Source organism: Cervus canadensis, chromosome 16 (assembly GCF_019320065.1).
Source record: "Cervus canadensis isolate Bull #8, Minnesota chromosome 16, ASM1932006v1, whole genome shotgun sequence".
NCBI lineage: Eukaryota > Metazoa > Chordata > Mammalia > Artiodactyla > Cervidae > Cervus > Cervus canadensis.
In genome coordinates, this window is record NC_057401.1 from 34,154,631 (window position 1) to 34,171,528 (window position 16,898).

Here is a 16,898-nt window from a genome sequence, read left to right on the forward strand (position 1 = left end):
CTGCATTAAAGCTAGTTCGCTGTCCCTTCTGTATTCATGGTGTATTTTGATTTACCTTTATTTTATGTGCTTGTATCCGAAGGTGCTATACTGATTGAATCCAGAGTTTAAGGAGTTGACCGTCAAACTTAGGCTTCATAATAGATTCCAATTTTAAATGCATCGTTTCAAAAGACAGCTGGAATCCTAAGTTCTGACCGACAGAAAATTCTGCATTTCACATGTTGTGAATTTACGCCTTGAATAATGTGATTCTAGTCTCCACCTTCCTCATCCCCACCTTTGGCTTCCAAAAATATATGAGGTGTTTTATTTGCGGTTGGGTACCTCTGTGCTCCTTTTTGTATGGCTGTGTTATTGCACTCAAATATTGATAGAGCATATATGCTGCTACTCAATAGCATTTGTATGGAAATGAATTTCTCTGCATGTTTTAATGTGTTCATTTAAGGTACATTTTCTGACAGAAAGGTTTCAGTTTAAAGTTTGCCTTCTGATTTGTTTTCAGTTTTAGATTTATATTTAACTTTAAAAAAATGTGTTTTGGAGTAAAGTGAAGTGACTTAGTACTATCATTTAGTCAGAGGTCCAAAAATGATGCCTAAATTAAATTTAAAGCAAATTCCCCTTCCTAGAAAAGTGAAAGCGTTTGCTTAGTGCAAATGATGCTTGTCCCTTCCCTTAAATGCTGATTTTGCCACAGATCTGAAATCACATTTCACTAATATCAGAGGCTTCCTTGTCTTAGCCTGGCAGGGGAAAGGAAACCTAAGTATAGAGTATGTTTTTAAAAACACTGTCCTCTTACTTGTTTCATAGGTTGACTTTCTGTTTTATAGCCAAGGGGAAACTGTTGATTTGGAGACTTCATTAGGTAGTTACAAGCTCGATTTAAATTTCCCTTACAAGCATTGAATTGAGGTTTATTTTCTTTGTAATAGGTGAGATCACAAGCTCACCTCTAATTACTGGAGAGTTGGATTCTTTTCTGGGGAATAAGGATCAGGAACTTTGCTGTCAAAGAGAACGAACTTCTGTGATTTTTGAAACCTTCCGCCTATTGATGGTCATTGTTCAATAATATGTTGGCAATGATATAAATTATTATAACATTAAAATTTATCACCATTATTTGTGGGACCAGCTGCCTATGCGCCCTCTAGAAGATTCAGCATGTATAAAAAGCTATGGAGTGAAAAGCGTATCTCCTCTCCCCACCCCCCGCCCCTCCACTGCACCCGGTTCTCCCCAGGACCCTGTGTATATCTTTCCAGATAAAGCCTATGCTAGTATAAACATTTTGTATGTGTTCTTTTTATTTGTCTTTCCACAATTGAGGACACATTGTGTACTCTGTTCTGCACCAGCTCCCCGCCCTCCCTTTCCCTCCCCGCAGAGTACTAAATCTTGGCAGTCTCTACATCGGTACCTAAGAGCTGTCTCATTCTCCAACAGCTGCGGAGTACTCCATTAAGGATGAGCCATCATTTATTTAACCTCTTCTTTATTGAGGTATGTGTAGTAGATTGTTTCTACTATTTTGTTGTAGAACTGTTGTAAAACATTAGTTTCTGAGGTTTTTAAGTGAATTTCAATTATTCCCAAAGGCAATGGTAACATTTCTTTGCATCATGTTCCAGGAAATAAATGCCCCTTGTCTCCAGTGTACACTCTTTCCTTTTATATAATTTCAAAGTGATCCATAAGGGTCTCTGGTGTCTTTGTGGTGAAGTGGGAGACACCAGGGCCAGTTACTAAGGTGGCATTCCTTGATTAACACCTTAGCTCTTTGTCTCAACAAAAGAAATAGAACAGATATAAAATTTTAAGAGTAATCTGTAAGAAAAATTCTTAGGAGTTTAAATATTTTGAACATAGAGAAGAGGTTCATATTTTTGGTTAGGTTGGAGGTAAAGGCAGGTTGTGTTTTATAAAACTTGTTTGCCATTAGGCACCGACACCCCTGCCTTCTGCAAATGATCACTGGTATCTCATATTTTAATGTTGCTATATGTTTATAAATTGTACACTTTGGGAGAAGGTTACACGTAACTCTTAAGGAGGAGTGTGCTTTTAGAAAATATTTGGCCTTTCTAAATTAAAAATTGAGGTCTCTTAGAGTGCTCTTAAAGCAATAAATTGTAGAAGTAAGACTAATGCTAGCAGTTGAGCCAAATACATTATAAAATTTGAGTATTATTCATTGTTGAGCTTTATATTTCCATTATGTTTATTTTTGAAAGTGTTTTTATAGCTAATGTAAGAAACTATAATAATCCTTTTTTTAAATGACCAGGGAAACCTTTTCATGTTTAAGGTGTTTTGTTTTTTCTTTGTTATTTAATACCTGTCATTGTGGTACAAAACTGCTAACATTGGCTGTGTTTGCTCTTCTTAAATAAGTATTTTCTGAGCATCGTTACATCCCAGGCAACTTTCTAGAGACTGAGAAGGTAGCAATGCACAGGACAGAGACCCCATTCTAATGAGTTCACCTCTTAGTGAGGGAGATGGATAAAAAGCTGAGAAGCAATAAAGACAATAAGGTCAGAGAGTGAGACGTGCTAGGGAAGTGATAAAATAGGGTTGCTGGGATAAAGAGGGGCAGGGTGGGGCCGCTGTTTTAGACTGAGCAGTTCTGGAAGCCTCTCTGAGGTGAAGAAATTTAAACCGAGAGTTGAGTGTGTTCTTGGAGATCTGGAGGAGTGGTGGCTGAGGCAGAGGGCATGACATACGCGGAGGGCATGGCTTGTGCAAGGGCCAGGCGGTGGGACCGAGCCTCACACACCAGGGGAACAGACGGCCGCCAGTGTGGCTGGAGTTTCTGATCAGAAAGGCGCTGGGATGGGTGTCTTGGGCATTTGCAAATGGCAAGGAAGTTTCAGTGACGTGGGAGAGAGACCTTGGATGGTGGGGTTCCTCCACCTGGAAGCTCCAGGAGGGCAGGTGTGGATCTGCTGCTTCTTCATTGCTTAGCCTGGGTCATGATGGGCTGTGAATATTTAGAGAATTAACTAATAATTAGAGAATTTAAAAAATAATCTTGTCTGGTTTTTCTCAAAATACTTAGATTTGGGAGTCTTTGAACTGAGTTTTCTCCATCTTGGCTGTGGCCCTTGACGTTACCAGATCCATCCCACTGTTAAAGCATCTTCTCACATTGTTGCTTTAAGTGAGTTGCATTTTGTTTTTGTACCCTGAAATTAAACTATGAAGCCTTAAAAATGTGCCTAATTTTCCAGGACATTATAGTGATTTCTGAGTAATTCAGTCAGAAGTTCCATCTTTGATTTCAGTGTATTAGCCCTTTGCTTAAGTGTAAAACTTTGGGAGGCCTTTTTTAGTATAGTGAATGTTTGAATTCTTTGGGGGCAGATTACAGACTAATGAGCCCATAAAATATATGTACTTTATGCAGGTACTTTTATTCTCACAGGAAGAATGTGTGCCTGTTCTATTTTAGGGTGTATCAGGAACTGTGGTATTTCCTCTTCCCAACTTCTAACTTGTTTGTCATTCTAAATATATGTTCCTTTAGATTAACTGAAATCTTGGGAAATGAGTGTTGTGCCAAGCAATTGTTGTAGATGCCTAATTAGAATCTGTTGTCTTTTTCTTAACTGTGACTTTTGGGGTCCTGTCCAACATCAGGAGCTGTGATCTTGCAGAATGAGGGGATTTGATATTTTTATTTCCTATTCTAATTGGTTGATGCCTGAACCCAAAAAGTTGCTCCCATGTAAGATGATTTTATCTTTCAGCATTCTCTCATGAGCTGTATGCACATGCTAGGTAAAGGATGGACTCTGAAATCTTAGATCAAGTTCCTTTTGTCTTTTGTCAGTCTCCTTGCAGCAAAAACCCTCCAGGGAAACTAGCTGAAGCCCGTAAGCATCTGTTTTATAGGTCACTGGAACATGTACAGGCCGAGGCGCTTGAGTCAAAAGTACCGGTACTGCTCCCTTTACATTTCCTTTGTGAACTGTAGAGATGCGGGACTTCCAGGTTGACTTTCCATTGTCTACAATTGACAACACATACATTCTTACTGGTACTGGCTGCTCCTTTTCGCTTCTGTGGGCAGAGGTTGTGTATATCAGTTACTGTTTTATGCTTTTATGTTGGAAGTTGAAGAAAACCTTTTAGTAGGTGAATTTTTCACGTACTTTTGCAGAAATGTGAGAACACCTTGCCTCTACACATTCTTCTGGTTTGTAGGGCAGGTACAGAGGAGGACTTGAAATCACATACCCAGAGCTGAGAATCTGCACCTGTATTATTAAGTGGTAGTATCCTGGAAGACCCCAGAAAGGTGCTAGTGCTTGTAGACAGTGTGTGGTTCTTCCCTAAGGGTGACTTGGGATACTGAGGCCCCTTGCCTTCCTCTCTCAGCTTGCAGAAGCAGGCTTCTCCAAGGAGACCCTGGATCAGAGGATAGTTGAAATGGTGGTGGTGGGAACATGTGGAACATAACAAGTGGTGGCAGAAGGCATGCCCCCATATCTCCTGTTAGAAATGCTGGTGGGGCAGTGAGTTGTAGACATTCTGTAGACAGAATGTGCCTGTGAATTGGGGGTGTGGGTAAGCTGGAGCGAGCTGAGACTCGGCTACCACAACCCCAGTGCTGCAGCTGCCAGCACGCCACCTTAAAGCTGGGAGCCAGCCTCCCAGCCGCAGGCTTGGAGACCAGCCGCCACACCACTGGTCCTGTTTCATGTTGGCTGTAGTGTTTATAGTGCAGTGCAAAAGCGAAGGAACAAGAACATTTTAGGATCCTTTTCAAAGAAACAGTTAAATTGGGAGCATAAATCTTCATCCACGTGAAACCTGATCCTGTATTATCCCTTGAAATTATCTGGATCACCAGAGTTTCACTCTAAATGTAAAATCTGGGAGGAAGGGGCTGAGAGCCTGGTTCTGATTTCTAAGGAAGGACTATATGTAGTCCTATATATAGCTTAAAATGCAAAGTACTTAAGAGCGGTAGGAGCTTAAGCATTCAAACAAAACCAAAGAAGGTATAGAATTTAAGAGCCAGAAAGGGCCTTAGATCTTCTGGTCAACTTTAAGTTTACTGCTAAAGAAACCAAGCCCCAGAGGTGTTCTCATTTGCCTAAGAATCCAGTAGTTCCAGACTGCCATTGTAACTATGATTTGCTAATTCCTAACTGCAGGGCTCTGCGCTCCACTCTGGAACAGCAGGGGATCTGTGGGGTTCACTGCTGTGTCTCCATAGAACAGTGCCTAGCCCACAGTAGACATTCAGATATTTATTGACTAAGTGAATATGTAAGAATTTTGAGAACTTAAGATTGCACCTTAGCTATAAGATAGTACTTATAAAATTTGAGAGAATATCCAATTTTGTGAGTTTGTTTTCTTGTAAACAATAGAGCATGTTAACTATTAGAGCCCAACCGTGAAGCCTGATATTAACCAGGTGGGCAGACAAAGATGTGGAGTCTTACTGGCTTGGCACTTTTCAGAGCCCAGTGTCACTAGATTTTTTTAACATTCATTCTGTTCATTCTGCTGGGATGTGCTGTCAAAGTTCTATATTTTGTATTTGAAAACATGTGTACTATAAAATCCAGCATTTATTGTCCACATTGTCTGCTCTTTTTCTTGATACGTTTTATCAAGAGTTTCACTGTTTTTAAAACTTAGAGCCATATAGGGATTTGACTGTTCAAAAACAAATCTTGCTAACTATTAGGTTTGGGGGATTGTCACTTTCGAATGCTGCTGGTGGGTATTTTCAATTGTTACAACTTTCCAGGAGGGTAATTTTGCATTACTCATAGAAAGCCTCAAAAATGTGCCATGTCCCTTAGTCAGGCATTTCCACCACTAGGAATTTAAGCTAAGGGGAAAAAAAAATTAAGCCTGTGTATGGAGACCAATCTATAGCAGTGGTTCTCGCCTACATAGGCATGTGGGCCCATGTTCCTGTCAGTTGCTTTCTCCTGGCACAGTGATTCGTCCCTTGATGGGAAGCCCACATAGTGGGGTGTCTCAAAATTGTCCGGGGGAGTTCTCTCCCAAATTAGGAAAAACCTCATCTCCAAATTCTGGTGACCTCCATGAAAAGTACACCAAAAAACCCAACCTCTAATTTGCAAAAATTATTTTTGCAGCTTTGCTTATGATAGTTATAAACTAGAAATAACTTAAATGCTCAATAATAGGGATATTGATTACATAAATTGTGGCATACATATGTAATGGAAAACCCTTTCTTCATTGACACTGAGGTAGGGAAGTATTTATTGATGTAGAAAGATATTCCAAGTTTGTAAACTGAAAAAGCAAACTGCAAAACAGTATGTGTAAGTTGATCTAGGAGTGGTTTTTTTTGTTCTTGGAGAAAGAGGCAGAGAGAGAGCTCAAGCAAGCTCAAGTGAGTCAGAGCCTCAGTTTTCTACCTTTTATGTAGGAAAATGCCAGGAAGGCTATGCTCCAAATGCTATGTGTTTTGTGTTGAAAGTACAGGTGACTACTATTTTTAGAGTCTACCGGGTTACAGTCCATAGGGGTCGCCAAAGAGTCAGACAAGACTTAACAACTAAACAACAACCATTTTTGGTTTCCTGGATTTCCAACATTTAAAGCATATTTTGTAGTGAAGGGAATGAGACCAGATTCCCTTTTTGATCTATTGGTTGTGTGAACTTGGGTACGTTCTGTGTCTGATTTCTTATCTGTTAAGGGAATAATAATATCCAGCTCATGGTGCCCATAGCTAGTATGTAAATACTACCTTGACCTCACAATTCTGTTACGATTAAGGCCAATAGTCCTACAAAGACAAATTTCTTAGCCGAATAACTTATATCAACTCTTGTAAGAAGCATTTTAGGGCATTCTGATGAAATATTTCATTGCTTCTGGTCACTGGGAAATAAGTTATTATTTACTTTAAAACTGCAGTCCTTTCCATTGCCAAGAGATTTTATTTTGAATCAAAAGCTTTTTTCCCCCTTTTGTTATCGTCTTTAACAGTCCTGTATGATAAGTTCTTGAATGTCAGGATACAATCTTTTTTACTCATAGAGTTGTTAAAATGACATGTGATTCATTCATTCAACAACTATTGAGGGCTTTTTTCCCCCAGTCAGTGGGTAGGCATCAAATAGGCAGCAGTGCCCAGGGCAGACACATGCTCACTGCTGAATGACATGGAAAGTGCCCAGGGCAGTCCAAGGCCAGGAGGCACACCTACTCAGCAAAGCTATGTTACCACGGCTGACAATCAAGTGGGCCTCATTTCCTCTCCTACAATTTTGAAAGAAACTGTTGTGATGTTACTTTTCAGTGAACACAGACATTGCCTCCTGCTTGTTCCACCAAGGACATGAGGTGCTGACCAGGTTATTTCACCTTGACATTCTCTCATGATTTAGTGATGACACTTGTTACACATCTGTTAGAATATCCTGGGCTAACAGTCTTAAAATTGCTACTATGTATCTTCTGTGAAGGACATGCCTTTTTGAGATTATTTTATGTAAAATTACTGAAGTAGGTTCGTACTCATGAATTTAGGATGGATGGATATCCATGGATATACCATTTGAAAAATTCCAGCACATGGTCTTACTGAGCATGAGGCAATAAAACCTGCATTTTAAAGTGAGGTTTCCATTTGACAGTATATCAAAACACATTAATTTTTTTGAGTCAGATCTTTTAAAGTTGGTAGCAGCTTTAAATATTTTTATATAAAAGAAACCCTCAGTGTTCATGAAAAATGTCTTAGGACCTTTATGACAAATACTGACCTTGCATTTTATTTTTCTCATATAGCCTAATAAGATGGTATCATATATCATTTTTTTGTTATTCCTGTGGAGAATGCATGTAGAAGTCATGTCACAGATTGGAGCCACTAGCAAAGCCAACATTTTATTCCTTCTTTATCTCACATTTTTTCCATCTATAACACTGCTTCCCATGGCCCACTCTGCTCCCCTGGCCTCTGCTGGAACCAGCAATTGGCTTTCTTCTTTTTATTCGGGTGGGGGGGCTCCCTTGTCATGAATACTCTTTACCTGTCTTGAGATATACTGAGTATGTAATAGTAAATGGAGAGCAACAAAGCTGTGTTGACCTGTAGACATTAGACTGTTGGCTCTGTTGGCTAGGTGTAGAGTTTAGCCAACTCAGTGTTTTCTCAAATGCCAGCTTCAGTAAAATTACAGACAACTGTGTTTTGGAACTTTTCAGTTCACAAATCGTCAAAGTTGTGATTGCTCTATTCATGCATTCCATGGGCTGCATTGCTGGGATCAAAAACTCAAACGCTTACAGCGACAGAAGAGGCCACAGATGTTGCTGAGTGGGTGTAATCTGCCTTTTGTCTTTATGCTTTTGATAAAAGCCATAAGAAATATTTGATATTTTTACTTGCTTCTTAATTCTGCTGCATGGTAGACCACACTGGATGCATGGCAACTGAAATTTGTCTCAGTTTGGGGAAATCCATAGGGAAGAACACTGAGGAGGGTTGGATCAGGAGCAGCATGAGCTGAGTTTTGAAGGACAAGTTGGTGCTGGTTAAGTGGATAAGGAAGAGTGGGGTGGGAAAGACATTCTGGGTAGAGGGTAAGGTGTGCAGTGATGCAGAGGACAGCAGAGCCTGGTGCTTTTGTTGGAACTTGAATACAGGGCCAGTGCGGGCAAAGGCCTGAAGTTAGATGGCCTGGAACAGCAGAGAGCCTCCTGCCGTGACGACAGCTGGCGCCTTCTCCATAGGCCAGGGAAAGCCAGGGGAAGTTTCAGGCATGTGAGACCAGTGGTTCAGAGGGTGACTCCGTGTTGTGTCAGGGAGGCCTGGGAATCCAACAACCTGGAATCCAAGAAGCCAGCAACCTGGCAGGAGTGTAGACCAAAGGGAAAATGCCCCCCAGGGCCCCAGCCAGGCCTGGCCCTAGAAATTTGTCTTTATTTTCCTAATAACATTGAGGCAGTATTTCCTAATAATGACATGAACAGCAGTAATGACTCTGCTCTTACCATGCTCAATCCCTCACACCTTTTTCTTAAACTTCTGTCGGGTGACTAAGTTGTGTCTGACTCTAAGCGACCCCAGGGAGTGCAGCACGCCAGGTTTCCCTGTCCTTTGCTCTCTCCCAGAGTTTGCTGGTCGGTGAAGGCGTTCAGTGTGTTTAAAGGAGGGAGGTGGGAGGGGGGTTCAGGATGGGGAACACATGTAAATCCATGGCTGATTCATATCAATGTATGGCAAAAACCACTACAATATTGTAATTAGTCTCCAACTAATAAATGAAAACAACAACAACAACAACAAAATAATAAAGCTCTCAAACAGAGGTCTGCTGATGCCTTACCCTTAAAAGTTTAAAAGCTCAAGTGATCCTCAGTGTGGGTGGTTATAAAACGGAGTAGGTGAAGTGGAAGTGAGGAGGTAGCCACTTAAGCTAAAGATGTTGGTCAGAAGGCAAAAATTTTCAGTTATAAGATCAATAAAGTCTGGGAATTGATAGGTGGTACTACTGTACAGTATTATATGCCTGAAAAGTGTTACGAGAGTAAATCCTAAGCATTTTTACTGCACCCAGAAGAGAAGGCCTCTGTGAGGTGACATGAGCTTGGCTGTGAGAATCATCCCACAGTGTACACATACATATCAAATCGTCACGTTGTGTACTTCACAACCATACAGTTTTGTTTGTCAAATTATATCCCAGTAAAGCTGGGGAAAAATTAGGGAGTAGATTGCACCAGTGGAGAGAAAAGATTTGTTTATATTGAAGTAAGAATTTATAATAATTTGGACAGTAATAAAGATAACAGTAATAGCTTATGTTTTATATTAGTATTACTTTAATGTTAGGTTATCTACTTAGTAATTTTTTAGACCAGAAATGAATCCCTCAATTTTAATACCGCAAGAGGACAAGATTTCAGACATTATGATAAAATAAGTAGACAGTAGAGTTGTCCCTCTTCTTGTTATTTTGGCAGTTCTATTACATTATTGGCCCACTTCATCAACCAGTACTTTTTTTTTTCCACATGTTGCTGTTAAGTCACACCTCCTCCAAACTATACAATTTTTTATGTGTTATTGTTATCATCACCATCATTTTATTTGAGACCCTGAAATTATTAATGCTAAATTTATCTTATTGAATTAGTTTGTTAAATTAATTGTAAGAATCTTCATTATTACATCCAGTATATTTGTTATTTACACACTTTTTGGTCCACAAATTTGGTGAATATGATTCCTATATCATCTTCCATTTCATTAATGAAAATGTCAAGGAAAACAGAACTCTGCTACATCTTTTCATAATCTTCATCTAGCTTGGCATCATAGATTAATTAGCACCCCTTGGGTAGGATTGATCACTTGGGGAAAGAGCCCTCGTCCCTTTTAATACAACCCGTGTCCCTCCATCTTGCTTATGAACACCTTTCAGATGTCAGGAAACGTCTTTTCAGAGCCAAACCCTTTGTGTCTGATGCTGACACCGGCTTTTCCAGCTCATTGGCGTCGTCAAGTAAGGGATTAGGTGGGACTGGGTTACGTTAAATTAGGGCTCCTTGCCTAACACATTTTATAATCTTGTCTAGGATCAACGTCAAGCTTACGTGTCTCTAGTCGATAGTATCTGCTGTCCTGATTGAATGCCCTTTCCAGGATAGTTTTGACAAATGCCAATTATTTCAGGTTCTGTTTTGACATACTCTGTTCCACTTTATGTTGAAGACTCAAGTATAACATTAGGTAAGTGCTATGCTTCCTCATACTTAGAAGACCTTATAACTCTGGTCAGATGCTCAAGGTTTTATTTCAGTTTTCATTTGCTTTTTTGATAAGCATTCATATTCTAGAATGATGCCTAGGATATTACAATCTGGAATTAAAGAATACAACCAATTGAAAAGGTATTTGACTTCTTTTGGAGAAGGGAATCTTCAAATTCCAATCCTAAAGAATGTTAAGAAAACATATAGGCACATTTTGGTCAATATCTGTGCCCTGAAATATATGTCTTCAAACAGTTTATATTTTAGGGTTATTTCAACAGCAAGACAAGAATTTTTTTCATGCTGATGCATTCTGAAACAGGTTGCTAACTGGTGCCTTAAGAATTGTAGTTGGCCTGCAAATGTGTTTTGTTTGGCTTACCTACTGATTTTTGAAGAAGGAATTAGTTGCCAACATTTAAAAATAAAGATTTCACATTAAAGGGGAAAAAAACCCTGCGTTTCTGCCTCTTTGTGAAAATCTTGAAGATCTGTGACTACCAGACTCTCCTGCCTGTTGGTAATATGGAAGTAAGGTGCTAACTGGGGGCTGCCCACCACAGCTCTCCCACCTCACTGCACTCCTGGGGCCAGCGTCGCCCCCTTCATCAGCCTGGCCCTTGTGGTATGTCTCAGCACCTGCTGAGTCATAGCTGACCAATTGGAAATGTACTTTGAGCTGTAAGGAGAATAGTAAGATGGTAGCTGTTGGCCGTGTTGCCCCCTGACACTGACTGCCTGACCTTTGGCCTGCTGTGATGGTTGGAAGGGCTTGGTAGAGTGAGGGGTATTTCCACCAGGAACAGTGCTCAGCTGGCCAGGGTTGGGGAGCAGCATTCCTGCTCACATTCTAGATCTCCCAGTTCACAGACATGACAGATAAGGTATCCCATGAGGAGAACAGCTATAGGGTCCTGGGTCATAGCTGTGTGATTTTAGAGATATGAGGGGCTTTGTCCAAGGCCCCATGCCTGCTACCTAGTGAGTGGAATGGGGACTGGAGCCCTGGACCCACTGCCCCACTTCAGTGACTTCTGCTCCACATTTAGTGTAATGGCCTAGAGATGAGATTTGTAGCCAGACCTGGATCTAAATCCAGGTTCCACTCCTGACTAGCTGTGTGACCTCAAGCAAATGTCAGAAACCTCTCTGTGCCTCTTTTTTCTTGTTATACAAAGAAGGGCAATCATGATACGACCTCCATAATGTTGTTATGGGCATTAAATCCACTCTTGGATTTGAAGAACTTAAAATAGTGCCTTGCCTATTATAAATAATACATAAACAATGCATGGTATCTGAAAAATAGTAGTTATGAATTACGTATTGAGGTTGACGCAGCTAAACCCACCATTTCAGCAGCTCAGAACTATGACATAATAATCAATTTTTTCATTTTAGAGTTTAGAAAGAGCTTTAAGGATAGTTTCATTTCATCTGTTTTTTTTAAAAATCCTCTAGCAGTGTGAGCCAATACTGTTCTTTTAATTCATAAATTTATCTATAGCGGATAGGTGCATTCAAAAGCATAGCATTCAGCTTTCTCTTCAGAATGTAAAGAAATAATTGGGTGTCATCAAAATATCGTAAGTCCTTGCCCAAGATGCCATTTGGGTGGATTTGTTCACTTCACTAAATAAACATGTTTTGCATATAAAGCTCTCTTAGACTCAGGAGTGTTGTTAAAACAAATCTCTGCTCTTAGGGTACTTTTAATGGGGGTGGGAAGGAGGGCAAGAATAATCTTTGAGATGCCTGGTATGATGTGATAAATGACCAAAGTAGAAATGCAACAGGATGCAGCAGGAACAATAGGAGACCATCAGTATCTGGACATGAGGGTCTTGGAAAGAGCCAGGAGGCACAGATGCCCCAGGAACAGGAGTAGAAGGGCGGTAGATGTGAAGCCTCCCGGCATTCAGCCTAGAGTTTGGATGAATGATGAAACTTAGATGGTCTTCAGAGCTAGGTGAGTCACTGTGGAAGATGTGGAAGATTCCCACTGTGTGGGAATCCCATGCCCAAGGCAGTGGGGTGTGGGAGGCCCATGCCCAAGGCAATGGGGTTAATCAGGTAGTGATGTGAGTGACCTGTGACAGAGATTCTGATGAGGGTCTACCAGAGCAGTGCGGGTGGAAGTAGGGGTACGTTCCAGGGCAAAGAGTCAAGGCATGTTTTGGAGGTAGAACTGGTGAATAGGTAGAAGGAGTGGGAGAAGTTGAGTGACCCAGGAGAGGCTGGTGCGGTGCATGGGAATCGGACTTGGCAAGGGGTAGGTTTGGAAGGGGAAGTGACTTTAATTCTGCACATGTGGAGTTTTTGAGGAATCTGTGAAATATCTTAGTGGGTATGTAGCATCAGAATATTTTGTCTTTCCTCACGGACCTCATTTGCATGGGTTTCTGCAGATGAGGAGTTGCCCAGTCGATGCTTAGTCTGTAACCGGGAGGATGACAATTCTGGAAATACATATTTAAAAGTCATTAGTTACGCCATGCCATGCCAGGTTGCTTCCTTTGTGTCCATCTCTGCCACTGTATGGATCCTAGCCCACCAGCCTCCTTCTGTCCATGACATTTCCCAGGCAAGAATACTGGAGTGTGTTGTTACGCCCTCCTTCAGGGGATCTTCCTGACCCAGGGATAGAACCCACATCGCTCACGTCTCCTGCACTGGCAGGCGGGTTCTTTATCATTAGCACATTAGTTATGAGTGATGGTTAAAGCCACAAGAAGAGAGTATGCTGTTCAGTGAAAGAATGTGTGATGAAGGGTTAAAGGACTTCCATGAAGGAAGTTGAGAAGAAATGGAGTCCTAATTGCATCTCAAATCAGTGGAGGAAGGATTCTGTTATTTAATAACCAACATTGGGGCACGTGCTAACCTTGATGGGGAGAGGGGAGAGCTCGGTCCCTGGCCCTTACTGTTCACCACATTTAATTTCATATGGATTCAAGTCTAAAATGTTAAAAGTCTTAATTGTACTTGAAGACAGTGACAAAGACTAGATATTTCACAGATTCCTCAAAGGTGACAATTTATAGAATCTTTGCATGAGAAAGAAGTTTACAGTCAAAAACTATAAAGAACAGAATTAAGAAGTCTGAAAGTCAAACAGATACTTCACTGGAAAGTAAGAAAGCAAACTGGGATATATATTTGCAATGTATATAATAGAGTTCATGTGCATATTGTGATATTTCTTTCTAATTGAGCAGTAAGGAATAATGCCTAATTTAAAAGAGAGGCAAAAGATAGAACAAGCAGTTTGCAAATAAAGCATTGTAAATCACCAGTAAACATATGAAAATGTATTTTGATTACATAAGCAAGGAAATGAGATTTTTGGCTAACAGTTGGAAGAGATTAGAATTTTTTAGAAAAGAAGAGACAACCTTTGATACAGCAAGAGTGTGGGCAAGCATGGACTGGGGAATGGAGCTGCTCCTGGTTCTTTCTGAAGGTGAGCTTATATCATGCTTTCTTGCATGTTGAAGATCTCTTGACATGTTTTTGAATAAGAAGGAATGTTCTTCAGGTTGTTCCTTTACTGTAGTAGTAGAGTGTTTCAGGGGAGAACAAGTTTATTTGTCTGATAGATGCTTGTTGACATTTCTTGAAGGCTGTTGAAGTCACTCCTGTTATGGCTGGGCTGAGGTGAGATTTGAGTGGATGAATGTCTCTCTTCAGTAGGGTGGAGCTTCCAGGGGCCTCTGAATCTTGGGAAGCGTTGGGGTGGAGAATGTTGGTGGGTGGAAGGGGCCATTCCCTAGAGTCGTGGTTTGGGAGGAGACCTGAGGCCTGTGGAAGTGTGGAGGTTCATTCTGCCAGGCAGAACAAGGCCCTGATGTTGGAGCAGTGGGAACCTTCAAAGCATTTTAGGCACTGGAACGATGTGCTCAAATTTATTGTCACATGCTGAAGTTGATAAGGAACAGGCTATTGAATTAAGAGGGAAGTTCTTGCTGGAATGAAGATGACCAAAAGTGACAGGAATGTCAGGATCCCAAGAAACGAAACATCAGGATGAGAGTGTATAAAAAATTCCTAGGAAATTCAGAAAAACAGCAGCTAGATTCTTACAACATAGCAAAGCTTGAATTTCAGCATCACTCTCCTGCACGCAGAAGGCAGGCTAAAATAAGATACTGGAATTTCCTGAGCACTTCAGCTGTCCTCTAATGTAAATTCCAAATTTTCTTGGTCCATAGTGTCCTTAGTGTTTCATTGATGTTTTTATAGTGCCCCCAGGTCAAAAGAAATACCTTATAGTTCTTTTTATGAATTTGTTAGGTCCTGACAACTTAGCAAGTGTGTATGACCTGACACTTCAAGTAGCAGTTTGAAAAAATAATGCATATCAACCTAAAGGAAATAATATCTTTATTTTATTCTTTAAAAGTCATATGTATGAATCTGCTGTGTACTGCATAACTTTTCAAAACTTGGGAATGGATCGGGCACTGCCAGCCTCGTTTCCACAGCTCTCCATTGATCTTTGGGTGGTGCTTACACTTCATCACAGCATCCAACAAGCCTTCCCTCCTGCTTTACAAAGATAGAACGCCATGGAGAGGACTGTGGCATGACCTAGTGTTCAGACCGAACCACACTGAACTGAAGGTCCTCACGGTGTTGGACAGATGTCCCTTTGTTACCTCCAAAAATTTAAACTGTAATGTCGTACCCGAGGTCATTTCCTTACGTGCCTTGGGGCACCTGAGTACATGGGATGGGAACTACATCCCCAGTTTATGTTCGCAGTTGGTAGTACATGAGTTGGTATGGAGCCAGCAGCCAAAGCATAGTATGCAGACGTACGCGTATTCATGTACCTCTTGGTGTTCCTTCACCAGTCAGCCAGCTGGAACTGTGAGTGTCTGCTCAGTGCCGGGCATTGTGCTCATCCAAGGCGGGAGTAGGGGGGCATGGCTTGCAGTGAAGAGAGAGACAGTGTTTTCTCTCAAGGAGCTTGTAGTCTGAGGGAAGAATTGCAGAATGGGGAAGGGGCCAGCAGACTTTCTAGAAGGGACCAGGTGGTCGGTATTTTAGGCTTGGCCACGCAGTCTCTGTGGGAGCCATTCAGTCCCAGTGCAGTGATGTGATGGGCACTGTGTACACAAATGGGCTTGGCTCTGTCTAGTGAAACTTTATTTCTAAAAGCCGAGGTGGGTCCTGTATGGTCCAGAGGCCAGAGTTTGTGCAGCCCCTGTCGTAGAGATGGAATCACGGTGTCATGGAAGCAGAAGGAGGAGCAGCAGACCTTCAGGGAATCCCGGGAGGGATCATGAAGGTGATGGTGAGCTCATCCTGCTGCCCAGCAGGAGTCTCCCAGGTGAACTGAGCAGAGGGTGGCAGAAAGGAGCACAGAGGGGACACCAGGCAGAAGGGAAAAGGCACAAATAGACAGGGTCATGGAGGGGTTCGGGCAGCTAGGAGAAGGGAATCCATCTTAGTGTGACCTGGAAAGAGATCAGAGGGGTAAATCCCACCTGTTAATACAGGAGACACTGGTTTGATCCCTAGGAGGGGAAGATTCCCCTGTAGAAGGGAATGGCAACCCACTGCAGTATTCTTGCCTGGAGAATCCCATAGACAGATGAGCCTGGTGGGCTACAATCCATAGGGTGGCAAAGAGTCAGACACGACTTGGTGACTATACAACAACAACAGACAGCATCCCCTAATAGCCTCCAAAGAATGGCCGCAAGGAAGACGTATCTTCTGAGATCTGGTATGTCTTTCTAAAACGTATTTTATTCTCTCAGTTAGTAGTTTGAGTATAGAATTCAAGTGTGGAAATAATTTTCAGTCCACTTTTGGAAGACGACCTTTAAGCTCCCAGGGTTGAGAAGTCTATGTTTTCCTCTCCTCACTGCTCCTCCGCTCCCAGTTCAGCCAGGTTGGCGTTTTCCATGGGTACGTCTCATTTTACCTAGATCCCTGCACTTGACTATACTAATACAGTAGAGTCTACCTACCTGCAGTTTCTGTTCCTGGGGAGTCTTCTCCAGAGGGCTGAGCTTGAGAAACTTGAGATCTTGTAAGTAGGGGGTCCGAGTGAGAAGTGGAATTAGGAAAGTGGATGATGATCACAGGGTTTGGTTTTTTTTTGTTTT

At 41.5% G+C, this 16,898-nt stretch overlaps 1 protein-coding gene across 5 annotated transcripts in view; it reads left to right on the forward strand.

The window, feature by feature from the left end:
* The window catches only part of LIFR (LIF receptor subunit alpha), a 116,088-nt gene that overhangs the window by 40,532 nt on the left and 58,658 nt on the right, over positions 1-16,898 (forward strand). The window contains exon 2 of one of the 5 annotated variants that reach the window (XM_043488456.1): positions 1,456-1,512. The exons of 3 other annotated variants lie outside the window; for them this stretch is intronic. The gene's annotated coding sequence lies outside the window, so the exon portion shown is untranslated. Of the gene's footprint in view, positions 1-1,455; positions 1,513-3,087; positions 3,173-16,898 lie in introns of those variants that run through there. One more of the 5 variants, XM_043488460.1, reaches the window with a different exon arrangement.